Below are 23459 nucleotides of genomic sequence, written 5' to 3'. Positions count from 1 at the left end.
TCTTTTCCTGACCCAACTATCTGACTCCAAAGGGAGTTTAGAAATAGGTCAACCCTGCAGGAAGCCCCTTCAATTCATACTTGTCCACGTCCCTTGAGTCTGTCCTGATTTGTTTCCTGGGAGACAAGAGCATCCAGGGTTAGAAATGTAATTCTATTTCACTGCAGTTGATTTAAAGTGGGATCAGCTCCCGATGGTGTTTTGCTGAAAACCTGCTTATCACTGCATTACTTCACATAACACATTCCTTCCTCATGACCAAATTCCTGCAAGAGCCTTCAGACTCTGCAACACACACTCCAGTCTGGTTGAGGTCTGAGAGATGCATGGACCAGTAAGAACATCTCAGATTTGTGTTGGTTTATGTTCATGTTCTTTCAAAACAGTCAACATGGAGTAACTCAGCAGGTTAGGGATTAAGTATTGTCACTGCTGTGGCTTGGGTTGCTGCTGTGGGGAGGGTTCAATCCCTACCTAGCCTGGGAACTTCCACATGCCCCAGGTGCAGCCCCTCCAAAAAAGGGTCAACAATCCCCAACATGTGACCCTCCAGAAAGGGCAGTGGGAGGGTGTGGAGGAGGGGAAATTTGGGTGCTGGCAACCATCTCAAGGTGTGAGTGTGGAACAATCATTTTATATCTGTTGAAAAATTGTTTTCATTTATATGTGTCTTAAGGCCATGAAGAGATACGCTGAGCTATGTCTGACATCACATCTTAATCAGAAAGCAGCTGTAATATAGAAAAAATGCTTTACTTAATCCTGTTTGCATGATGGTTTCTAGGCAACTGCTTAAGGCTTGATATGATCATGGGTTTTCACACAGCTCAGTAAGATCACAAAGCCATGTAACTTTGCCAGGAGGAAAAAGAAGCAGGGATTTGTGAGCAGCAAACACAGACGAATAAATGGAATTTTCTTGATGAATCATATGAGTTCAGTCATTCACGATGGAGAAAAGATCAGACTTGAGAGGCCACCCCTCCACCCCGTCATGGGCTTCTGTCTGTAATTCTGAAGTTCCACAAGCATCACTAGAATTCTACCCTTTGATCTTGACATACGGCTCGTTATTTGTTCTACTTATACATGAGGGATCATGAAAATTGTGAAATGATCCACAGCATTTAATGCAGGATTTTCATGTTTACTTAGGTTTGCTCCAATTGCACATTATTTTTCCTGAAAAGAAAAGACTAGTCACCAATCTGAGGGCATAATTTACCATTTACATCCACACCTGCTCTTGCAGGTGGGAAGAGTAGGTAGTTCTCCAGGAGAACCAGGAGGGGAACCTGGAGGAGGCCATGGGGCTTGGAGCCTATTTGCTCCCTGCTCTAACTGCCTGGCCCCGGTTTTCTATTTTCATAAATGTCTAGCAAAAGGGAAAGCACTGCAAAGAAATATGCTGAACATTGCAGGGGGTGACACCCTCTACAAAGACAGTCAGACTTAAACCTGAACTATGGAAGGAGTACCCCATTTTTAAAAACAGATCCTTTGTTCTGCTCCCCAGCCCCCCAGCTTACCCCCGTGTGTTAAGTCCCCTGAAACAGGGAACAGAGGTGTTTGGGATGGTCACTATATCACCGTGTGGCCAGGAGAGGAGGCAAAAGAGAGCAGACAGGAAGGGAGGGGAGCCAACTGCCCCAAACTGCCTGGGGTTTTCCTGGTTTTCATACTGAAAATCCTGCACTTCGGAAAACTCCACGGTCCCAGGCAAACTCAAATAACAGCTCAACCTACAAAGGGGTAGAAAGAAAACTGCAGACATTTCCTAAGCACAGACGTCCTTAGCCATCCAACACGCTTAGTCACAGAGAAAACCCAGATCAGGAAAGCCTGCTCCTCAGCGTCCCTGCTATAATACTGCAGTAATCTAGCATCTGGGATGGCAGAGCTTCCCAACCCTGCTCGCTCCAGTTGGGTGTCTGGGTTGCTATTTTTTTCTTTTTGTCTTTTTAGGACCACACCCGAGGTATATGGAAGTTCCCAGGCTAGGGGTTGGATCGGAGCTGCAGCTGCCGGCCTACACCACAGCCACAGCAAGACCAGATCTGAGCCGCCTCTGTGACCTACACTGCAGCTTTCAGCAACATCAGAGCCTTAACCCACTGAGCAGGGCCAGGGATCGAACCTGCATCCTCATGGATACTAGTCGGGTTTGTTATTACCACTGAGCTATAAGGAGAACTCTCTGGGTTCTTATCTAATGTCAAAGAAAGCACAGCCTTCCTCTGGCATAGCCACTGATAGAGACACCATACCTCCACCACTTTACCCTACTTAGAGGTGAATGATCGACCGCCACGAGAAACCAATTACCTTCTAAACCCCTAATTGTCCCCAGGCCAGTCTCTTGTAAGTGGTTGACCCATACACTACCACACTATTATGAGAAAGTCTCTGAAGGGCTTCCTGTTGTGGCTCAAAGAACCCAACATAGTGTCCATGAGGATGCAGGTTCGATCCCTGGCCTCGCTCAGTGGGCTAAGGATCCAGCATTGCTGTAAGCGGCAATGTAGGTCACAGATGTGGATCCGATCTGGTATTGCTATGGCTGTGGCATAGGCCAGCAGCTGCAGCTCCAATTTGACCCCTGGCCTGGAAACTTCCATCTGTGGTAGGTGTGGCCACAGAAAGGAAAGAAAGAAAGTCTCTAGAAATCCATACCCATATTCCACCTTTGTAGAGTAAGAAGTCAGCAAATAGACACAGAAAAAGCATGCTTTCACAAACATTTTAAGAAGCCAGCAGCAAAAGCCTGCTGGATAGAAGCAAAGCCACATCTTAGTTTCTTAAGAGCCACAGGATAAGAGGACAATGACAATTTTAGGATTCATTCTTCAGTACTGCCACCTCTTTCACCTCCCCTGAAGTCCCTCAAGCCAAATCTAAACATCAATAGATGCAAACTATTACCTTTGAAATGGATAAGCAATGAGATCCTGCTGTGTAGCACTGGGAACTATATCTAGTCACTTATGATGGAGCATGATAATGTGAGAAAAAAGAATGTACACATGTAGGTGTAACTGGATCACCTTGCTGCACAGTAGAAAGTGGACAGGATACTGTACACCAGCTATAATGGAAAAAATAAAAATAAAAAAATTTTAAAAATCTAAACATTAGATTCAAAAATGTTTATTGAGTCCAGAAACCTGTATGAAAGTACCTTTCACTTATAATTTCTGATTAAAATTTTGTTCTAACTAGGAAATAATTTGAAATAAAGAGTAATTCAGAAAATACTGTCATAGATACCCCTGAAGCACACGACCAGATTTTTCAAAAGTAAATCTGCTATGTTGGCCTCAGATTTTCAAAAAAGAACTAGATGTTGCAGGTAACACTAGAACCTCACTCAGAGAGGCAGAGGCCATAGGAAGGAGGAACTGGAAGCTCAAAGAGATTAAATGATTTCTCCAAGCAACAGAGGAAGGGTCTCTGGAAGCCTTCGAATATTAGTCTTCTTTACTGCAAGTGAGATTTCTGTTTTCTCACTGTACCTTTCAGTTTACTTGAAATCATTCCTGATTTGATGCTTAAAACTTGACTAACGAAGTATTTGATTCTAGGACTCAGATTTCGCTGCCACCAAAGTGCTAGCAGATGCCAGGTATTTGGTGGCAAGACTGAACAACCATTCACCTCAGGAATAAAAGTTTGAGTCGGAAAAGACCCAAGAGGCCTTTCAATTACTTATAAGCAGTTGTTTTCTGCTTATAAGTGCATGGAAATGAAATTAAAAAGCAGTAATTGAGTCTTTGCTATACACCACAACACAACGTTATAAATGAACTATACTGCAATAAAACAAATTCTTTTTAAAAAGTAGTAATTGTGTAAAGAGAATAAGATATAGCTAGGAGAGTAAAATTTCAATATAATTGAACATTCTAAATTATGAACCATTTTTCAAATTTCCTCCATATGAACCGAACTCTCTTAGTCACAAAAGTTCTCGAGCCCACCCCAGCTCCCTGGAGGTCACCGCTTCATTTGACATTTTCCATTTTGGGGGCCTTGACAACTCATCAAAGAGAGTGCCACGCTGAATAGTTTTGAAGGAGCCAAAACTCAGAAATGCCACATCGAAATAGCAAACAAACAAACAAAAAATAACAATGTGGGCTATTTTAATTTCTGTTTCACCATCCAGGTTCTGAATGTTACAATCAGCATACGTAGTACAAAGCTTCACCTGGAATGTTAGACCATTCTCACAGGTGAAATAACATCCCCCAAGGCTAGAAGAATGTGTTCACCTTTTTCTAGGAAAAGGAATCCAATGCTTGGAGGAAAGTGGCCAAATTCAATTAACCCAGTTGTTGAAGAGCTGCTTTTCAATATGAACAGCATTTCATTTTGTAAAACAGAGGCTTTTCTAAAAACCGTGTGTGTGAAATTAATCCAGTTCCCCCTTCCACCCCGATGTACATTAAAATTCTCAAATTTCTTTTTGCTTTTTTTTTTTTTAATCCTTTTTTTTTAGGGCTACACCCTCGGCATATGAAGTTCCCAGGCTAAGGGTCGAATCGGAGCTACAGCTGCCAGCCTACACCACAGTCAGCCACGTTTTCGACCTGTACCACAGCTCATGGCAACGCCAGATCTTCAACCACCGAGCGAGGCCGGAGATCGAACCCGCATCCTCATGGATACTAGTCGGATTCGTTTCCACTGTGCCACAGTGGAGACTCCCCAAAATGTTTTGTCTTTCTTTCTTTACCTGCTGCTGCACTCACACAGGCCCAGATCTGGTCCAGCCAGCAGTAATGACGTGGATTTCCCCAAACAGAGTGCTCATCACACCCGTCTGACTTGGGACTCCAGATTTCTACAGCCCAGAATCCCACTGACCTCTCCTCTCCACCTGGAAAACTCCAACTTCATAACCCAGCCTTTCCCACTCACCCCCTATGCACCCAAAGCACACCCAGAGCCCCTTCCATACAATTCTTTTACTACCTTTATGTCTTATTTTGTGCTTTTTTACTATTTCTCCCCCATTCAAGGATGTGACCACAGGATCCAACAGTGCCTAGACATGGCAGAAGCCAAATAAATGAAACGAAACTCATGGACTTGGAGAACAGACTTGTGGTTGCCAGAGGGCAGGGAGAGGGAGTGGGATGGACAGGGAGCTTGGGGTTAATAGATGCAGACGATTGCCTTTGGAGTGGATCAGCAATGAGATCCTGCCGTGTAGCCCTGGGAACCATATCTCGTCACTTATGATGGAGCATGATAATGTGAGAAAAAAGCAGGTATCCATGTATGTGTAACTGGGTCACCATGCTGTCCAGTAGAAAATTGACAGAATACTGTACACCAGCTATAATGGAAAAAATAAAAATCATTATAAATGAAAAAAAAATGTTTGATTAACCCAATGGAAGTCAAGCCTTCCCTGCCCTTCCGTACTGCCTCCTGACCATCCACGAGGCTGTCTAGTTATCTGAGTTGGGGTCACCCTTCACTTTGGAATCTCAATTCAGCCCTGACTACCTCCCACCAGAAAAAAAAAAAAAATACAGCAGCTGCCACCTAATCAACCAGGCCATTCTCGCAACCAATGAATCCGGACTGTGAATACGGATTCTGGCACAGAAGCAGTCCCTCTCAGCTTTGAGCCCCTTGAAGCTTCTGTCCCCCATTTCTCTTTCCTTCCTTTCCTCCCTCACCCCAACCCCCTCCTTTACTCCCCTTCCTGATCTGGAAACTTCTACCCCAACAAAAGTCATGAAATGTATATGATCTATGTCATCTTCTAATTTGCCAATAGACAAGATAAACAGACATCACCCTCCTAAAGACACCCCCTCTTGGCTTGAAGCCAAAACCTACTACCCTGTTAAAGAAACCCTCACTTCATCTACCAGCAAATCTGTATCCTGGCTCCCCAAACACTTGTCACGACAAAATCAATGGCGTCTTTTGACAGGGGAGTGTTTCTTCTGGTCTTTTCCTTTCTACACACTCAGCACAGACACTGAAGCACTTTGAGGCCATGGACCCCTCAAATATGAGAATTTGAAGCCATCCAGGAAAGAGATCTTGCAGCTAAAAGCATTATTTGGCCTCCTCTGCCTCCAGGGAGGGAGGGGGACAGGTGTGACCTGCAAGGTAGTCAGACATTGAATCATCTGGATACACTGTTTCGAATTCTATACTTTCCTTCAGATGACAGAGCACGGAAGTAATCAGTAAAATCTACTACAAAGATTATCCAGTAGGGGAGGGAGTTCCCATCGTGGCATAGTGGAAACGAATCTAAGAACCATGAAGTTGCGGGTTCAGTGCCAGGCCTTGCTCAGTGGGTTAGGGATCTAGCGTTGCTGTGAGCTGTGGTGTGGGTTGCAGACGTGGCTCGGATCCTGCATTGCTGTGGCTGTGGTGTAAGCTGGTGGCTATAGCTCTGATTAGACCCCTAGCCTGGGAACCTCCATATGTGGCAAAAAAAAAAGATAAAAAAAATAAAAGATTATCCAATAGGCGAGACAAGACAGAGAAAAGACAGAGAAGGAAACTGCTTAATTGAAGATGCTTGAAAATGTACATCTCTTCAAAATTGGAGTGAGATCAAGGCAAACCAAAGTGGCCACACACCCCTACACACATAACACACAAACTGCTCCAACTGCTGCCACTCCAGTAACCATGCCTTCCTTAGACAGCTAACAATTTTCTCATAAATAGAATCCTTGTTCTCCTCCCCTTCTCTCTCACTCACTCACCAAACACACGAGCACACAGGTGTGTTTGCGCTCTTTACAGGCAAACAAAAGAGAGAAACATGTGGAATTCTGCTTGTTTAAGCAATTGACTCTTTTTCTCTAAAATTATTCAATGGAAATCAATGACAAAATCCACTCGATTCTGAGGTTTTGGAGTCCACTTCTGAAGTCTTAGAATATCGTTATTAAAATGTTAAGAGTGGAGTTCCCATGCGGCTCAGCAGTAACAAGCCCAACTAGTATCCATGAGGACACAGGTTTGATCCCTGGCTCACTCAGCAGGTTAAAGGATCCGTCATTGCCATGAACAGCGGTGTAGGTCGCAGATGTGGCTTGGATCCAGCGTTGCTGTGGCTGTGGCGCAGGCTGGAGGCTGTAGCTCCAATTTGAACCCTAGCCTGGGAACCTCCATGTGCCACAGGTGTGGCCCTAAAACAACAACAACAAAAAAAAAAAAAAAGTTAGGAGAACTCCTAATGATCAGACTGATGCTAGAGGTACCTCTGACCAATTTACAAAAAGAATCCTGAGCTCAGCAAGCACAGCTGCAACAGTTTTAGAGAAGCAAAAGGGCCCATGTCAGTAGCAAGGAGCCTGGGTTCCCATCTGATGATGCAACTGCCTGTCTGCAAAGCCTTGTGGAGTCACAAGCTCTCTTCTGTGGTAAAGGGAACTGACTGGGGTGATCCTAAGCCTCACTCCACTTGAAACTGACTCTACACCTCAACAGAAAAGAAATAGTGCTGCTGCCTATGCCAAAACAAGAGATTAGGAGATAAGCCCACTGAATCCAGCCTCCTGGGCTGGGGCAGGAATTCTTAAACTTTTGCATTGTCTCAGTCCTTGGTGGCTGCTGTAACAAAACACCACAGGCTGGGTGGCTTAGAAATGACTGAAATGTGTTTATTTCTCAGAGTTCTGGAGGCTGGGAAGTCCAAGATCAGGATGATGGCAGAGTCAAGTGTCTGATAAGAGCCCCCTTCCTCATAGAAGGCATCTTCTCACTGTGTCCTCACCTGGCAGAAGAGGCCAGGGAGTTCTCTAGGGTTTCTTCTATATGGGGACTAAATCCCATTCACCTTCCTAAGGCCCCACCTCCAAACACCATTATAGTGAAGATTGGGATTTCAATGGATGAATTTGGAGGAGACATAAACATTCAGTCCATTGCACCTGAAGGGTCTTTAAAACACAGATGGCTAGGACTCACCCCTGGAGTTTCTAATTCAGTAAGTCTGGAATGGGACCCAGGGATATGCATTTCTGACCAGTTCTCAGATGCTGTTGCAGGTCCATGGGGCACAGGTGAAGAACCACTGGTCTCCAGGGAAGGGCCTTGAAGTTCACCAAGGGGATTAAGGAACTTAGGATGCTGGGGGTGGGGGTGCCAGTCGACCATGAGGGAGAGTCAAAGACACACACTAGAGAAGCAGGTGCAAAAGCCATGAAATTCTTCCAAAAAGAAGACACACAGGGGTAGTTCCATCCTCTTAAATTATATCCTAATGTACACCATTTTATAATTTTTAAAACAGATGATTATTTAGACTGTCTATACCTTGTTTAAATACTTTATTAAGCAAGCTAATTTTAAGCTTAAAATTAAAGTAAAATAAAGTTAAAAATACCAACAACTATGTCCTAGTAAGCTTACACTGTAATTTATTGCTCTTTCAGAAAGCAAGTAAGCACAAAGCAAATTCAGTTAACAAAGAAAACTGGAAACACACGGATGCACCAATGCTCAGTGGAAAGGTGTGGCTTTATCCATGGCGTTAAATATAAATCTTTAATAAGTATTTGTTGATTCTTGCCAGGCTTGAATAGAAGAAGGAAAGCTTGGAACAAGCTAATCTTTTGAAGAGAAGGGGAGAGAGTGCCTCATTTGGGGCTATAGAAAGTGTAACTTGGAGATTTTACAAAGAACAAGCGATACCATAGTTTGCCATGGTTTTATGACTCTGGAGTGAAAAATAATAAAAAGAAAGAAATTATAAAAAGAAAGATGGATGCAAAAAGGAAGACCCTATATAATGAGTAAATTGAAGCTCCCTAAAAAAGGCTGTTTACTTACAAGCACCTGCCAAGAACTGTGATTCTCAATAATTTTACTGCCTCCATGTAAGGTGTATGAGTAGCACAGTCTCAAGGTAACAGCTCTCATGACATACAGATTCTCAAGTGTCTGAGAACAGGAGCATAGATTCTGAACTGGACTAAATTTGGACTGAATTCACATGGACTGAATCCCTGTGTTCTCCTGAAACTCCTATGTGGAAGCCCTAACCCTCAAGGTGATGGTTTTTGGAGTGCAGGCTTTTGGGAGGCAATTAGTTTAAGATGAGGTCATGAGGGTGGGGTCCTCACAACGATGGGATTAGTGCCCTTGTAAGAGGATGGAGAGCTTGCTTCTTGGTTCTTTCTGTCTCTCTCTCTTTCTCTAAACTGGGAAAAATAAATGTCTGTTGTTTAAGCCACCCAGTCTGTGGTATTTTGTTATGGCAACTCAAATTGACTGAAAGGGAGTAAACTAGATCAGCTGAGCTCTGAGCTCATAATCGAGGTATCATCATGTACCTAGTGACAATTTGGGGCAGGTACCCAAGAAAGAAAAGAGTCCTTTAATGCAATGATGTCATCACATCAATGGCAGATCTAAAAAGAGGCTACATCACAGGCTTAGTGTCAGTCCCAGCCCCCTCCCACAGTGTGTCCACCCAAGCCCCCAACTCCTCCCTAACACTAACCCAAGACAAAAGATGCTCCAGACACCCATGCCACTCTTTTACACCTAATGGGACAGTTTGGTTCTAGCATTTGGATTCTCCTTCAGGTCCCAAGCCCTATGGCTTCTGATTGGAATCTTGCTTCTGCTCACTGGAACCTGCCTTACAAGTTTCCCTTCCTGTCATGGGAGGTCCACCCTCAATTCCGCTCCAAAGGACCTTCTTCTACCCATTGACAGGTCAGCCACCTGCATGAACTTACAGCCATCACCAACCCACGATTCCCTCCACTGCACCACCCCATCCACTTGTTGGGACACCATGTAAATACCTAACACCACGTAAATATCATTTATCGAGCACCAATTCTGTGCAGGACCTTTGCGCATTTTAACAAGCATTATCCCTAATCTGCAACACAACGCTGCAAGATAGAGATTACTCTTCCCATTTGTGCATAAAGAACATGAGACTCTGGAGTTCCCGTCGTGGCGCAGTGGATAACGAATCCGACTAGTAACCATGAGGGTGCGGGTTCGGTCCCTGCCCTTGCTCAGTGGGTTAACGATCCGGCGTTGCCGTGAGCTGTGGTGTAGGTTGCAGACGCGGCTCGGATCCCGCGTTGCTGTGGCTCTGGCGTAGGCCAGTGGCTACAGCTCCGATTCGACCCCTAGCCTGGGAACCTCCACATGCCGCGGGAGCAGCCCAAAGAAATAGCAAAAAGACCAAAAAAAAAAAAAAGAACATGAGACTTAGAAAGAAAAATAATTTTCCTAAGATCATACAGCTAGTCAGTAAAGCCTCTCTATTTTAAACCTGTCTGACTTATTTATTTTTATTTACTTATTTATATATTTTTTGCTTTTTAGGGCTGCACCTGTGGCATATGGAGGGTCCCAGGCTAGGGGTTGAATTGGAGCTACAGCTGCCAGTCTACACCACAGCCACAGCAACGTGAGATCGGGGCTGTGTCTGCAACCTACACCACAGCTCACGGCAACACCGGATCCTTAACCCACTGAGCAAGGCCAGGGGTCTCGACCTCATGGTTCCTAGTCAGATTCATTTCCACTGTGCCATGATGGGAATTCCCTATCTGACTTTAAAGCCTATGGTTTTTCCAATATACCACCATGCCTTTTTTTTCCCCCATCTTGGCACCTGCCATCCTATCCCAATCTTCCACAGGTGATGCTTCCCTGGACTGGAGCTGGTCACTCACATACCCTCTTAGGCTCAGGTGGTGCCAAGAAGCTGTCTGAGCCTCTCCATCAGGGTCCACTCTGTGTCAGTCCCCCAGTGCACCCTCCTCAACCCCATCACCTGGTCTCTATCTCAACCCAAAAATGCATCCAATTGGGCCATTCCCACCTGCCACACCTCTGTTTTCAGAGTGAGGTATAAAATAATGAAAGAGCATAAGAACAAGTCTTCTGAGAATTATGGTGGAGGGAAGGGTCAGGGAAAAGGAGGAGAGGAGAGGAAGGGAAACGAGACTATGAGGCAGGAAAATGAGAAAAGAAGGAGAAGAAAGAATCAAGAAAAAGTAGAGCAGAAGAGCGAGAGAGAAGAATGCAGACAGGATGCCCAGTAAAACAACATGTGTCAAATAAGGACATTTGTGAGGCTGCTTCGTCAGGAGGGACAGGAAAATCTGGAACCATAGCAAGAACCCTGGTCTTTTAGTTAAGCCAAAGCAAACTGTTCCTAGTCTGAGAAGAGAATGCGCATGCTATCAAGATTACAAACCATAAAAGCAATGTCTGATCCTTCATTGGATACTGGGTTTAAAAAAAAATCCAGCTCTAAAGGACATCTGCAGGGCAACTGGGGCAAACTGAATTTGGACACATGCAAAAACAAGAGTGAATTAACGTTAAATTTTTTGGAGTGAAAGGATTTTCACTGAGGTTCTTTAGGAGTATGTCTTTGTCCTTCAAAGATACCTGCTGAAGAAGTTAAGATGAAATGTCATCATGCCTCTTAAAGGCCCAGCAAAACTTTTAAAGGGTCAGCAAACAGTTAAAGGGCCAGCAAAAACACACATGCGCACAAACCGGAAGATAGATAAGTTAATTTGGTAAAATAGTAACAGTTGGTAAATTTAGCTGAAGGACATATGTCCTCATTGCATGATTTGTACAAATTTTCTCAGGTCTGAAATTTTTCAAAATAGAAAGCTTATGGGAAAAAAATATAAATTAGTCCCAACCTGGAGTTCCTGTTGTGGCTCAGCAGTAACAAACCCAACTAGAATCCAGTAGGATGTGGGTTTGATCCCTGGCCTTGCTCAGTAGTTTAAGGATTCCGTGTTGCTGTGAGCTGTGGTATAAGTCACAGACACAGCTTGGATCTGGCATTGCTGTGGCTGTGGCGAAGGCTGGCAGCTGCAGCTCTGATTCACCCCCCCAGGCTAGACACTTCCATATGCCACAGATGTGGCCCTAAAAAGCAAAAAAAACCCAACCCAAGAAGCAAAACTTCCATAAGCCTCATCTACTGGCCTTGAGGACACTAGTTTGTGGGGATTAAAAGCTCATCCAGGCCTGGATTCATTCTGCCTGTGGGAGGACACCATCTATCACTGACGAGCAGAACAGGTTACCTAACCCCCTCAAGCCTCAGTTTCCTCACCTGTCAAATGGGGCCAAATATAGAACCTAACTCCAGGAGTTGATTGTGAGAGTTCAATGAGGTAATTCACAAAAGTTATTGTTGTTATTGTCGTTGTTGCCCCCACTCGAATTCCCCAAACAGAATTCTAAAGGATAAGCTCTTTTGTTTTAGAATTTTCTTTTTCTCTCTTCCTTTTAGGTAAAACACAGAGAAAGATGACATGTGTCAGAAACCACAGATACTGAAATTGATCTATACATCGCCTCTCTAACGGGAGAACAGGGCGGTGCCTCTCTAGCAAGGTTTCTGTTAAACTCTGTTTCTGAGCATTATATTCAGGCGAAGCCCTTGCAGTGAAGAAATAGCAATTGTGACAAAGAAAAATGAGGGCATTCCCGTCATGGTACAATGGAAACAAATCTGACTAGGAACCATGAGGACGCAGGTTTGATCCCTGGCCTTGCCAAGCGGGTTCAGGATCTGGCACTGCCGGGAGCTGTGGTGTAGGTCGAAGAGGAGGCTCTGATCTGACATTGCTGTGGCTGTGGTGTAGGCCAGTGGCTGTAGCTCCGATTCGCCCCCTAGCCTGGGAACCTCCATATGCCACAGGTGCAGCCCTAAAAAGCAAAAAGGAAAAAAAAAAAAAAAGAAAAAAAAGAAAGAAAGAAAGGAAGAAAAATGAGGCTTCCCGTGTCAGCAGGATGGTGCAAGGATCGGGGGCAGGGCTAGGTGGGAAGTCCAAAGTCAAAACAGCTTTTCCTTCTTTTGGCAGGAAAAGCTCAGGCCAAGGACCCGAGGGCTGGCTTCTCCCTCCCCACAGTAACTGCCTTGATGCCTAGGAGTGTGGCCCAGACAGAGCGCATTCCTTAGGGCTGGAGAGTGGGCGTGGGGCCAGCAGCCGTTAAACACCACGTTTGTATCCTCCAGCAAGAAAGAATGTCTGGAGCCAACAGCTTGGGCCTTGTTCTACGAACAGACTTCTCCTCCAGCTATTTCTCGGGCTTACAGAAGAACTGCTATGCCGCGCACATCCACCTATACTGCCCTTTACTTTAAAACTGAGGGCCTTAGTGTGAGACACTTCAGAATATCCGTACTTTTCAAAAAGCCTTGAGTAGGGAACGCTTTCAATCTCAGACCAAACCAAGTCCCTGAATTAAGTTGGCAGAAATACTGAGACGCACAAATTTAAAAGAAAATAATCGTCTATACAGAGCCTATAATTGTCGGTTTATTCCCAGAATTTGAGATATAAATGTATATTTTTTTAAAGTTTTAGATGACATATAAGCTGTTACACAGGACACAAAAGCTAGCTGCACGCACAGGAGAACTCGCTCTTTCTGCAGCAATGCTGTAACTCTGGGTACAGGCAGAACTCGAATGCTTATTCCCTGCGAGCAGAATACCCTGGGTCTCCTTCCCTGCTGCAAACCACCTTACCGTGTGTTCTTCTGGCCCTAATCATAGGCTGCTCTGGACAATCAAAAAAAGCCATGGAATGTTTATAAAGCATGCTCAGGCTCTTTTCGCCTTTCTAAAATTACAGGAAAAAAATTAAGCCAACCTATCTAAAACACAAAAAAATTCTAACGCTTGGCGTTCCCACAGTGGCTCAGCAGAAACGAATCTGATTAGTACCCATGAGGATGCAGGTTCGATCCCTGGCCTCGCTCAGTGGGTTAAGGATCTGGCATTGCCATGAGCTGTGGCTCAAACCTGGCATTGCTGTGGCTTGGCATAGGCCAACTCCAATTTGACCCTTAGCCTGGGAACTTCCATATGCCGCAGGGACAGCTCTAAGAAAAAAAAAGTAACAGATAAGAAGTATTAAATTTTTAAAATGTCTATCATGTATAAAAGAGCATGACGCAAAAGTTATGCAAAAAATATGAATTACAGCTATATAAAAGGACTATTCATAGAAAAATCTCTCTGAGTATTGATGCAACAGAAGTTGCCAACAGTTTGAGGGGGATGAGCTTTTGAGAGATGCCTTTTTTGGTTATTTTTCCGTTTCTGTGATGGGGTAATATTCTTTCTGTAGTGAACAATAATAACAGTTTTTCCTGAGGGAAAAAAAGCAAACAATGAATCTAGAATAAGGGCGGATTTCTTATTGTGAATTCCACAGTCATTTCAGGGAACTAAACACTGGGTGTCTGTAATAGTTATTGATAAACACATCGTGGATCCATCAACACAGGGAGTACTGTCACACCAGCAAGTTTCCATATGGACACCCTGGCAAAAGCGTCCTCCTGTTTGATTTTAGGAAGGTCCCCAATGTCCGTGCAAGGGGCCTCTGCAAAAATATTTATGCCTGAGAAGATGCCCACCCCTCAGAAACTTGAAGAAATAGGCTCGCATGAAGGACCGAAATGGTTTGAAATCCCTCAACTCACGACGAACTCAGCCATAGGGAGCCCTATCCCCATATGTTTTTCTTGTGTAAAGACGGGCCCTAAGGGGCGGAGGTCCTGGCTGTTCTCTGAATCCATATGCTCACAGCGGGTGTGTGCTCAAAGTTGATAAGCTTTTACTAAGTCGGTTTACTGTGACACCAAGAAACAAGGACAGTTTCCGAGATGATGGCGCCCAGGTGCCTGTTGTCTTAGGACACAGAGGAGGTCGGCTTGGCCCTTGGGAGCGAGGAGAAAGCACAGCCAGAGCAAGTTACCCGCCTGCGTTCCTCCGAGGGACCCAGCGGCAGAAGATAATGGAGATGTTCCACAGTCAAGAAAGCAGCAGCGGAAGGCCCGTCTGGCACCAGACACACTGGCTTACATCACAACTGCAGCTCAGACCGGATCCCTGGCCCAGGCCAGGAAAAGAAACAAACAAACAAACAAAAAAGCTTCCTCTTAAAATCCAGGGGTTTTTTTCTTTCTTTTTTTTTTTTTTTTTTTTCTTTTTTTTCTTTTGCAGAAGGTCCAGAGTCAGGGATTGAACCCACATCACAGCTGCAACTTGAGCCACAGTGGTGACAATGCCAGATCCTTAACTCACTCAGCCACGAGGGAACCCCAAAAACCTATTTTTATTGTTTAAACAATTATCCATACAGAGCTTCTAATTAATGATTCTACCATCCTTATTCACAGTTAAATTCTCCAATAGCTAATTAAGAAAGTTTTCGCAAGATTTCAGACAATCTAAATACATTTAATGAGTTGGCATTTACGTTCTGAGGAGGACTCCTAAACCAATGATTGCTCATCACTGACTGCTGGAGCAAAGCTAGAGTCAGCTGGGCAGGAGAAATGCTGGGAGAAGGAAGTAACCAGAGGCAGAAATGTCCATATTATAAAATAAGAAATAAAAGAAATAAAGCCAGGCATCTCCTTGTAAAAAAAAAAAAAAAAAAATCTTCTTCATGTAAAAAAAAAAAAAGTGAATAAACAGCCTGTCCTCCCTATCCCATTGGGATCATTCACAGAACAAATATTTCTGTGTGATGGGGACTAGAGTACAATGGTGATGAAAAGCAAACAGATTTTTGCTTAACCTGAGCTGACAGTTAAGGATAGAGAGGAGGTCAGTCAATCAAAATAATGAATATAAAATATAAAATGTTATAACACCTCTGAGAGAAAGGAGTCAGATCTCTAAGAGCAAGGAGAGTTTCCTTAAGGCTTGAGGTCAATCTCGAGGAGAAGCAGCAGTTAACCGGGAAGAGGAGAGAGGGGAGGAAGAGTATTCCAGACAGTGGGAATGGCATGTGCAAAGGCCCTGTGGCAGGAGGGAATATACATAATGAACTTAAAAGGGGGAAAGGAGTTCTAATGACTGGGGCACAAACTGCCAGGGAAGAATGCTACGGAAGTCAAACCACAGAGGGAGCTGTAGGCCTTGTTAGGGATTGTGTTTTTACCATAACAGCAAGAAAAAGCTATTGAGGGGCTTAAGGAAATGACAGTGACCTAGACAGATTTCCATTTTCCAAAGATTTCTCCTAAATTTGGGGATGACAGAAAAGAGGGAGAACAAAAGAGATGTGAGAAGGGTTGTTAATAGGTTGCTACGGTGGTCCTGGTAAAAGATGAAGGTAGCAATGTCTTAAGGAAGGAGTTGAGGAGATGGAGAGAAGAGGATGGAGTCTAGACATTTAGGGGGAGCGGATCATAGGACTGAGTGGCAGATTGGATACAAGGGTTCAGGGAAAGAATGGTGTCAAGGATGGCTCCTGGGTGCCTGACCTGCCCCAGTGGATGGATGACTGTATCATTTGCTCTAATAGGCGACAGGTGGAGCCTGGGAGAGAGAAGCGTCGTCAATTCAGTCTTTGACATATTTCATGGAGGAGTCTTTGAGGTAGGCCATTGGAGAGACAAAGTGACAGCTGGATATTCGAGTCTTAGAGAGAGGTCCAGGCAAAAAATATCCATTATAGGCCTATCATCATGTAGATGGGAACTGAAACGACAGGAGCTGCCCAAAGAACGGTTACAGAGCGAGAAGAGGTAACATTTCAGCACTGAGCCCTGAGGTACTCAAACCTTCTTAAAAGGGTGCACGACTCAAAGGAGAGAACATATATTGAAGGGATTTTATAAACTGTAAAGCACTGTAAAAATTAGTTACTATAAACCCTGAAAGAGCTTGGAAACTAACATTTCTCTGCATTTTATAGGTGTAGAAACTGAAAGAAAAGTTATAGATCAAGCTTAACAAGGCCAGGCAGTTGTACAGACAGGACAGGGCTGGAATATAATCCATCCTAAAGCTCCCCCAAAGCCCAGGAGGAGAGACGGTCTGAGTCCTCTGCCAGCACAAGAGGCTCTGGGGAAGAGGCTTAGAGTTACTCATAATCAGCAGGGTGTTTCTTTTCCAGAACCCGCAAAGGAGCCCCATCCTCAGGCCTCAGCAGGAAGCTGGCTGCAGCTCCCAGGAGCCTGGCTGACACACTGTAACCTCACATCTGCAGGGCTCATGGCCTTTCTCCCTCCCTTAAAGGGCCTTTGTCACTTGTTCCCCAGCCCCACAGGCAGGACAGAAGGGCCTTTGCTCCGTAGCCCTTCAAAGTGAAATGCAGTTCAGGAAGCAGGGAAGTTAGAGAGAGACCTCATTCTGCCCATTTCAGGGAGGACCGGGACCCGTGACTCATGCAGAAGGAGAACACAAGCACCACACAGGGCACTTCTCCCTCCGGCACTCTGCAGCCCTCGTTGCCTCGACGCCCAATTTTAAAATAGCGGGGGAGAGGGAGGCAATCAAGCCTTTGCACAGAACAGCTTTTCTTTTTCTCCTAGGAAAACTGCTATGTTCATTTATATTAAGTTACCTTCATTTGCTGGAATTAAAAAAGTGATTTCACCCTCAGGACAGGGACCTTAGACGGGTGCTATCCAGCTGCACAAATCAAATGCAATTCAGTGCCAGGCCACTGGGAAAGACACTGAATCGTTCCTCCAGCTTCAAGACTCTGCCTCCCATAGGTAAGATTCAGATGTTCTTATAAAAGAGTCAGCATCTTCAAGAACATCTATTTTTCTCTATGCTCATATGTACATCCATGGCCTCAGAATTTCAATTAAGCAAGTTTGGAGTTCAGCATGGATATTTTATCAGCCAGGAGTCTGCTCTCACCTACTTTCTCTCTGGGGCCTTCTTGGGGTCACTTTTCTAAAAATATAATGGCCACCCAGCCAACAGGCAGGTGCTAAAATCCACTGACCCTACATTCTTTCCCCACAGAACAGATGCAATTTCTCTCTCCTCATCTCTATCATTAAGCCTTCGGTGGCATCAGCCCCAGATTCATCATCCGGAGAAACGGAGAAGTTTTTATCCCAACATTCTTTTTTTGTCTTTGTTTGTTTGTTTGTTTGTCTTTTTAGGGCCGCACCCGTGGCATATGAAGGTTCCCAGGCCTCGAGGGTGAAGAGGAGTTACAGCTGCCGGCCTACACCACAGCTCACGACAATGCCGGATCCTTAACCCACGGAGCGAGGTCAGGGATCGAACCTACAATCTCATGGTTCCTAGTCGGATTTGTTTCCACTGAGCCACGACAGGAACTCCCTATCCTAACATTCTGATTTGAAAATATAAATCCAAGAAAAGTTTAAATAAGTTTATAATGAAAATTGTATGCCTCCCACTTCAATTTTGCCATTGTTCTTGCTTTACCATAAACTTAGCCAACAATCCATTCAACTGTCACTCCCTTTTTTTAATGTGTTACATGGTAAATAACAGACCTCCAGGAGAAACACAGACCTGATCTGGGAACAATTTAAAAAGTTCTTATGCCCATAATCTCAATCTAATCCTGGGAAAACACCAGACAAGACCAAATTGAAGAATGTTCTACAATAATTATCTGTTCTCTTCAAAAGTGTCAAGAAGAGTATCATGAAAAATGTGACACTGTCACAGACTGTAAGATGGAGGCAGAAGAATGCCCACAAGCTATGCAGCCCGAAGCACTGCCTCCTTGTGTGTGCACACCAACACACACAATCAACCACAAACACAAAGGGCAAAGGATGCAGGGGCAGCTTGGAATGACTTGCCTTTAAAGAGATATCACCACTCAACACAATGTGGGATTTTGGATTAGATCCTAGAACAGAAAAAGCACAGGAGCAGAAACACTGGCGAAATCTGAATGAATATCTGCACACGAGTGAATAAAATTGTGCCACGGTTAATTTTCTAGTTCCCATAATTATACTACGGTCAGATGAGTTAACATCTACACTATTTTTTTCTATTTCTCTATAGGTCTAAATTCATTTCAACAAGCATTAGAAGTTTTGGCTTTAAAAAAAGAGTTTTTGGAGTTCCCATTGTGGCTCAGTGGTAGCAAACCCAACCAGTATCCATGAAGACACAGGTTCGATCCCTGGCCTCATTCAGTGGGTCAAGGATCCGGCATTGCCGTCAGCTGTGGTGTAGGTCAAAGATGAGGCTCGGATCACCCGTTGCTGTGGCTGTGGCGTGGGCCAGCAGCTATAGCTCCTAACCTAGAAAGTTCCATATGCCACAGATGTGGCCCTAGAAAGAAAGAAAAAAAAAAAAGTCCAGAAATTTTGGTTCAGTTAATCCTGGGTGGGACTCAGGTACCAGTACTTTTTTTTTTTTTTTTTTTTTTTGTCTTTTTTTAGGGCCACACCCTTGCCATATGGAGGTTTCCAGGCTAGGGGTGGATTCGGAGCTGTAGCTGCTGGCCTATGTCACATCCACAGCAAGGCCAGATCAGAGCTGTGTCTGTGACCTACACCATAGCTCATGGCAACGCCGGATCCTTAACCCACTGAGCGAGGCCAGGGATCGAATCTGTGTCCTCTTGGATGCTAGTCAGATTTATTTCTGCCGAGCCACAACAGGAACTCCAGTATTCCCTCCCTCTGCCCCCGCCAGGTAATTCAAACATGTAAGAAAGAGGAGTTCCCATCGTGGCTCGGGGGTTAACGAATCCTACTAGGAACCATGAGGGTGTGGGTTCAATCCCTGCCCTTGCTCAGTGGGTTAACAATCCGGCGTTGCGGTGAGCTGTGGTGTAGATTGCAGACACAGCTCGGATCCCGCATTGCTGTGGCTCTGGCGTAGGTCGGCGGCTACAGCTCCGATTAGACCCCTAGCCTGGGAACCTCCATATGCCGCAGAAGTGGCCCAAAGAAATAGCAAAAAGACAAAAAAAAAAAAACCATGTAGGAAAGAGGTTGATGAGAGAATCCATCTGTTTCCCATGAGCCCTGATCCACAGGTGTGGGAGAGGCCAGAAGATGGAGGCAGAAGAATGCCACAAGCTACGCAGCCCAAAGCGCTGCCTCCTTGTGTATGCATACCAACACACACAACCAACCACAAACACAAAGGGCAAAGGATGCAGAGGCAGCTTGGAATGACTTGCCTTTATTCCTTTAGAAAAGAGGATGCAGAAGGGAATATTCAGGTCTAAAGACACTCTCTGAGCTTACAACACAGGTCCATGGCCCCTGCCCAGCCACCTTCTCCACCCTTGACAGTTTCCTTCTCCCCCTCACACCGCCTCCAATGTACAGGGGAAGGCTGCATGGGGATGGGGCTGCAGAGAGCCTCAAAATCTTGCCCAGGGAGAACGGAGGATTAGCAGTCAACCCAGCCTAGGTTTTTCAGTCCAGATGATCCAGGAGCAGAATGCTTCAGTGGCAGCAGCCACTGATGCAGCAGCATCTCCATGTTTGCTCTCATGGAGACCCAGAGCACACACATGAAAGAGTTATGCAACAACACAATGATTGCAAAATAAAACTGTGGGACGGGTAATGCCTAGGAGTTCAGAAACAGGAATGGCAAATAGTGACTATGGAAAGAATCTAGGCATCCAACCTAATAATCAGGAGCAGTATCAGAAAAGCCTGGATATTAGTTTCATGTTGAAGACAAGAGATGATAGATAGATAGACAGATAGATAGATAGATAGATAGATAGATCATATGTAACAACACCAATACCTTTTTGTTTTATTTTAAGAAATAAGCTGTGTTCAACAGTGCCTTTTAACTCGAACTTGACACTTAGCAGGGACCCAACGTCTTCTAAAATGATTTCACATGAATAACCTCATTTAATACTCATGCCAACTCTGTGAAATCAATGGGTATTAACATCCTACTTTATAAATGAAGCAAATGAGGCCAAGATGAATAAAATTAAATCAGAGACTATTGAGCTCAATGAATCCAAAATATAAATGACCTGATCTCTGGCTACATTTTTGTAATCTGAAAGCACTTTACAGAAAAATCGAAATCAAGGTCAGATAGAATAATCTCCCTTAAAACAGACTTTTAACAACAGAAAGAATGAGCTTGAAAGACAGGCAGGACAAAGCAAATAAAATGTACTGACGCCATTTCTGAAGCATCTCAGGTGCTGAAACAGCACTCTTTCTACTTAACACAGATAAACTACAACCTGGAAGAACCATGACTTGGTCTTGACAGCAGCAGCTCAGTTTATACGAGTTAGAGCATTTGCTAAATTTGTATGAATTTGGGGAGAGTCCACTATTTATCTCTGAATGGCCCATAAAGATATACCTCTACTTTGTGCTTTTTTTCCCCTTTAATTTGGTGGTGGTGAATCGGGGGGCAACTTTTAAAAAGCAAAGAATTTATACAAAAATCTGTATTTCTGGCTTCTTTGAAAGCCAGATCATCTGCCAATTCTGGGTCCAAATTCCTGTCTGGCAACCTGCTGTTGGAGCTGAGAGGCTGCTGATTCCTCTGAACAGATTCTTCTGCCCCCTCCCATCTTCAAATCAGCTTCACCCATTTACCTGCTTGACCCCTAGCTCAAAGCAACATACAAGCAGATGGTCCAGGAAGGTGGCAATGGGCAGCCCTGATGCTATATGAATGATCAGTAAGCCAGGTTGCATTGTGTTCAACTAAGGGGGAGTATAAACAGAGGACCCAGGTCAGGCTGTGATACTGGGGACCAGGAAGCTGAAATGACTCAACCGACTGTTGTTCCCAATGAGAGATGAGGAATGAAAGGAAATACAGCCAGTTTGAGTCCGGGCAGCAGGGGTGAGGCAATGAGGCGGAAGGCCAGGTCCTCATTAAGTTTGTGCTTCTTCTGGTCCCAGCCCATGGCAGTGCAGGGCAGTGCTGCTTGAGAAATATGTGTGGGATGGAGACAAGAATGACGATCGCAGAGAAGCATGAATCATTTTACCATTTGCCCATGAGGGTCGAGAGATACGGGGGGTGGGGGCAAAGTGAGGCTAAACGCACTGATGGCAGCTCAGAGAATGTCTGAGAACTTGGAAGTGGTGCCAAGAAACACAAGAATCACGATGGGAGGAGTAAATGCTGCTACTCTGGGAAAAAAGAAAATTCAGCCATTGTCCCTTAAGAGCAAAATCTGAGGAACCGGCAATATCTGCCAGGAGTGCTCTGTTGGGAGGGACATGAGGTCCCGTGTGAGCTCAGAAGGTCAAAGAGCTGGGTCCCCAAGGAGGGGTCTGCTGCAGGCAAGGAGAGTGAGGAAACACAACCTGTGTTTTATACCTGTCATCTCTGTTCTAATCTCCCCGCTCATGGTTTGTTTATTTTACTGTCTTTCATGAAACTTTTGTTTTTAATCTGATTTCCCTACTTCTACCCGCCAGGGTCCGGGCAGGGCAGATTCTGCCAGGTGGACCAGGCTGACCCCAAGGTCAGACCATCAGGCCAAGAATTCCCAAAGCACAAGCTGCAACTGGTTCCACTGGCCTCAAATTTCGGAATAGGATGGCCGCCCAGATCCTTATCCCTGCATTGAAGCATGCTGGGATTTCCAGGTGGACGGAAAGAAAAGGGCTTAGTCGGGAATGGGAGGAAGCCTAGTCCAGATGTAGAACTGACCCCCAAGAAGGAGTCGGGAGTGGGGGGGGGCGGGCAGGTCAGTTTCTTGCGGTCCACCTAGGCTGACCTGGCAACAGTACTCAGTGTGGTGTCCTGAGTGAGGGTCCTGTCCCTCACGGGAAGGGCAGCAAGATGCTCCAGCCAGTGGTTCTCACTTGAACATGCACAGGAATGAGTCAGCTGGGAGCTGTAGATCTTCAGATAATCATTTGCAAAGACTGGAGTAGATTCTGCAACAGTAACAGACTCCCAGATAAGGCTGATCCTGCCAGTCCGAGGACCCTTCTTTGAGTAGCAAAGCCCCTAGCCAGCAGTTCTCAACCTTGGTTTCATTTTGGAATCACCAGGGAAGCTGTTAAAAAAAAATCTTGGAGTTCCCGTCATGGTGCAGTGGTTAATGAATCCGACTAGGAACCATGAGGTTTCGGGTTCGGTCCCTGCCCTTGCTCAGTGGGTTAACAATCCGGCGTTGCCGTGAGCTGTGGTGTAGGTTGCAGACGCGGCTCGGATCCCGCGTTGCTGTGGCTCTGGTGTAGGCCGGAGGCTGCAGCTCCGATTCGACCCCTAGCCTGGGAACCTCCATGTGCCGCAGAAGCGGCCCAAAGAAAGCAAAAAGACAAAAAAAAAAAAAAAAAAAAAAAAAAATCTTGCTGCACAGCCCTTATCCCAGAACCAATCAGATCAAAAAGTATAGGCTGGGACCCAAGCATTGATATTTTCTAAGCTCCGAGGTAATTATGACATATAATATAACCCAGACCAAGAACCATTGTTGTAGGCGATGGAGGTGGTCCCAGCAGAAGCCTCACAGTTCCAGGGGTTCACTGGGCCTAAAGCAACTTGGGGGTGAGGTCATCCAAGGAGGTGACCAGAGGCCCAGTGATAAGAATGTGGACCGGTGCGCCACACCCCAGGCCTGGACAAACACAGCTGGAAAAGGTGCTGGGGGGGGAGGGGGGGCAGGGCAGGGGCGCAAAAGGGAATGCCCAGGGCCCACCCCAAGCATTACAGACGCTAGTAACTAGCAAAC

The 23459-nt window shown here is 45.1% G+C and overlaps 1 protein-coding gene across 1 annotated transcript in view; it reads right to left on the bottom strand.

The window, feature by feature from the left end:
- The window catches only part of CREB3L2 (cAMP responsive element binding protein 3 like 2), a 133092-nt gene that overhangs the window by 87396 nt on the left and 22237 nt on the right, over window positions 1-23459 (bottom strand). The window lies entirely within an intron of this gene.

This window comes from Sus scrofa, chromosome 18 (genome assembly GCF_054392235.1).
Source record: "Sus scrofa isolate SSC_HxYL_T2T_F1_AM1 chromosome 18, Sscrofa_HxYL_maternal_Yorkshire_Landrace_v2.0, whole genome shotgun sequence".
Lineage (NCBI taxonomy): Eukaryota > Metazoa > Chordata > Mammalia > Artiodactyla > Suidae > Sus > Sus scrofa.
This window is presented reverse-complemented; position numbering and strand designations above follow the sequence as displayed.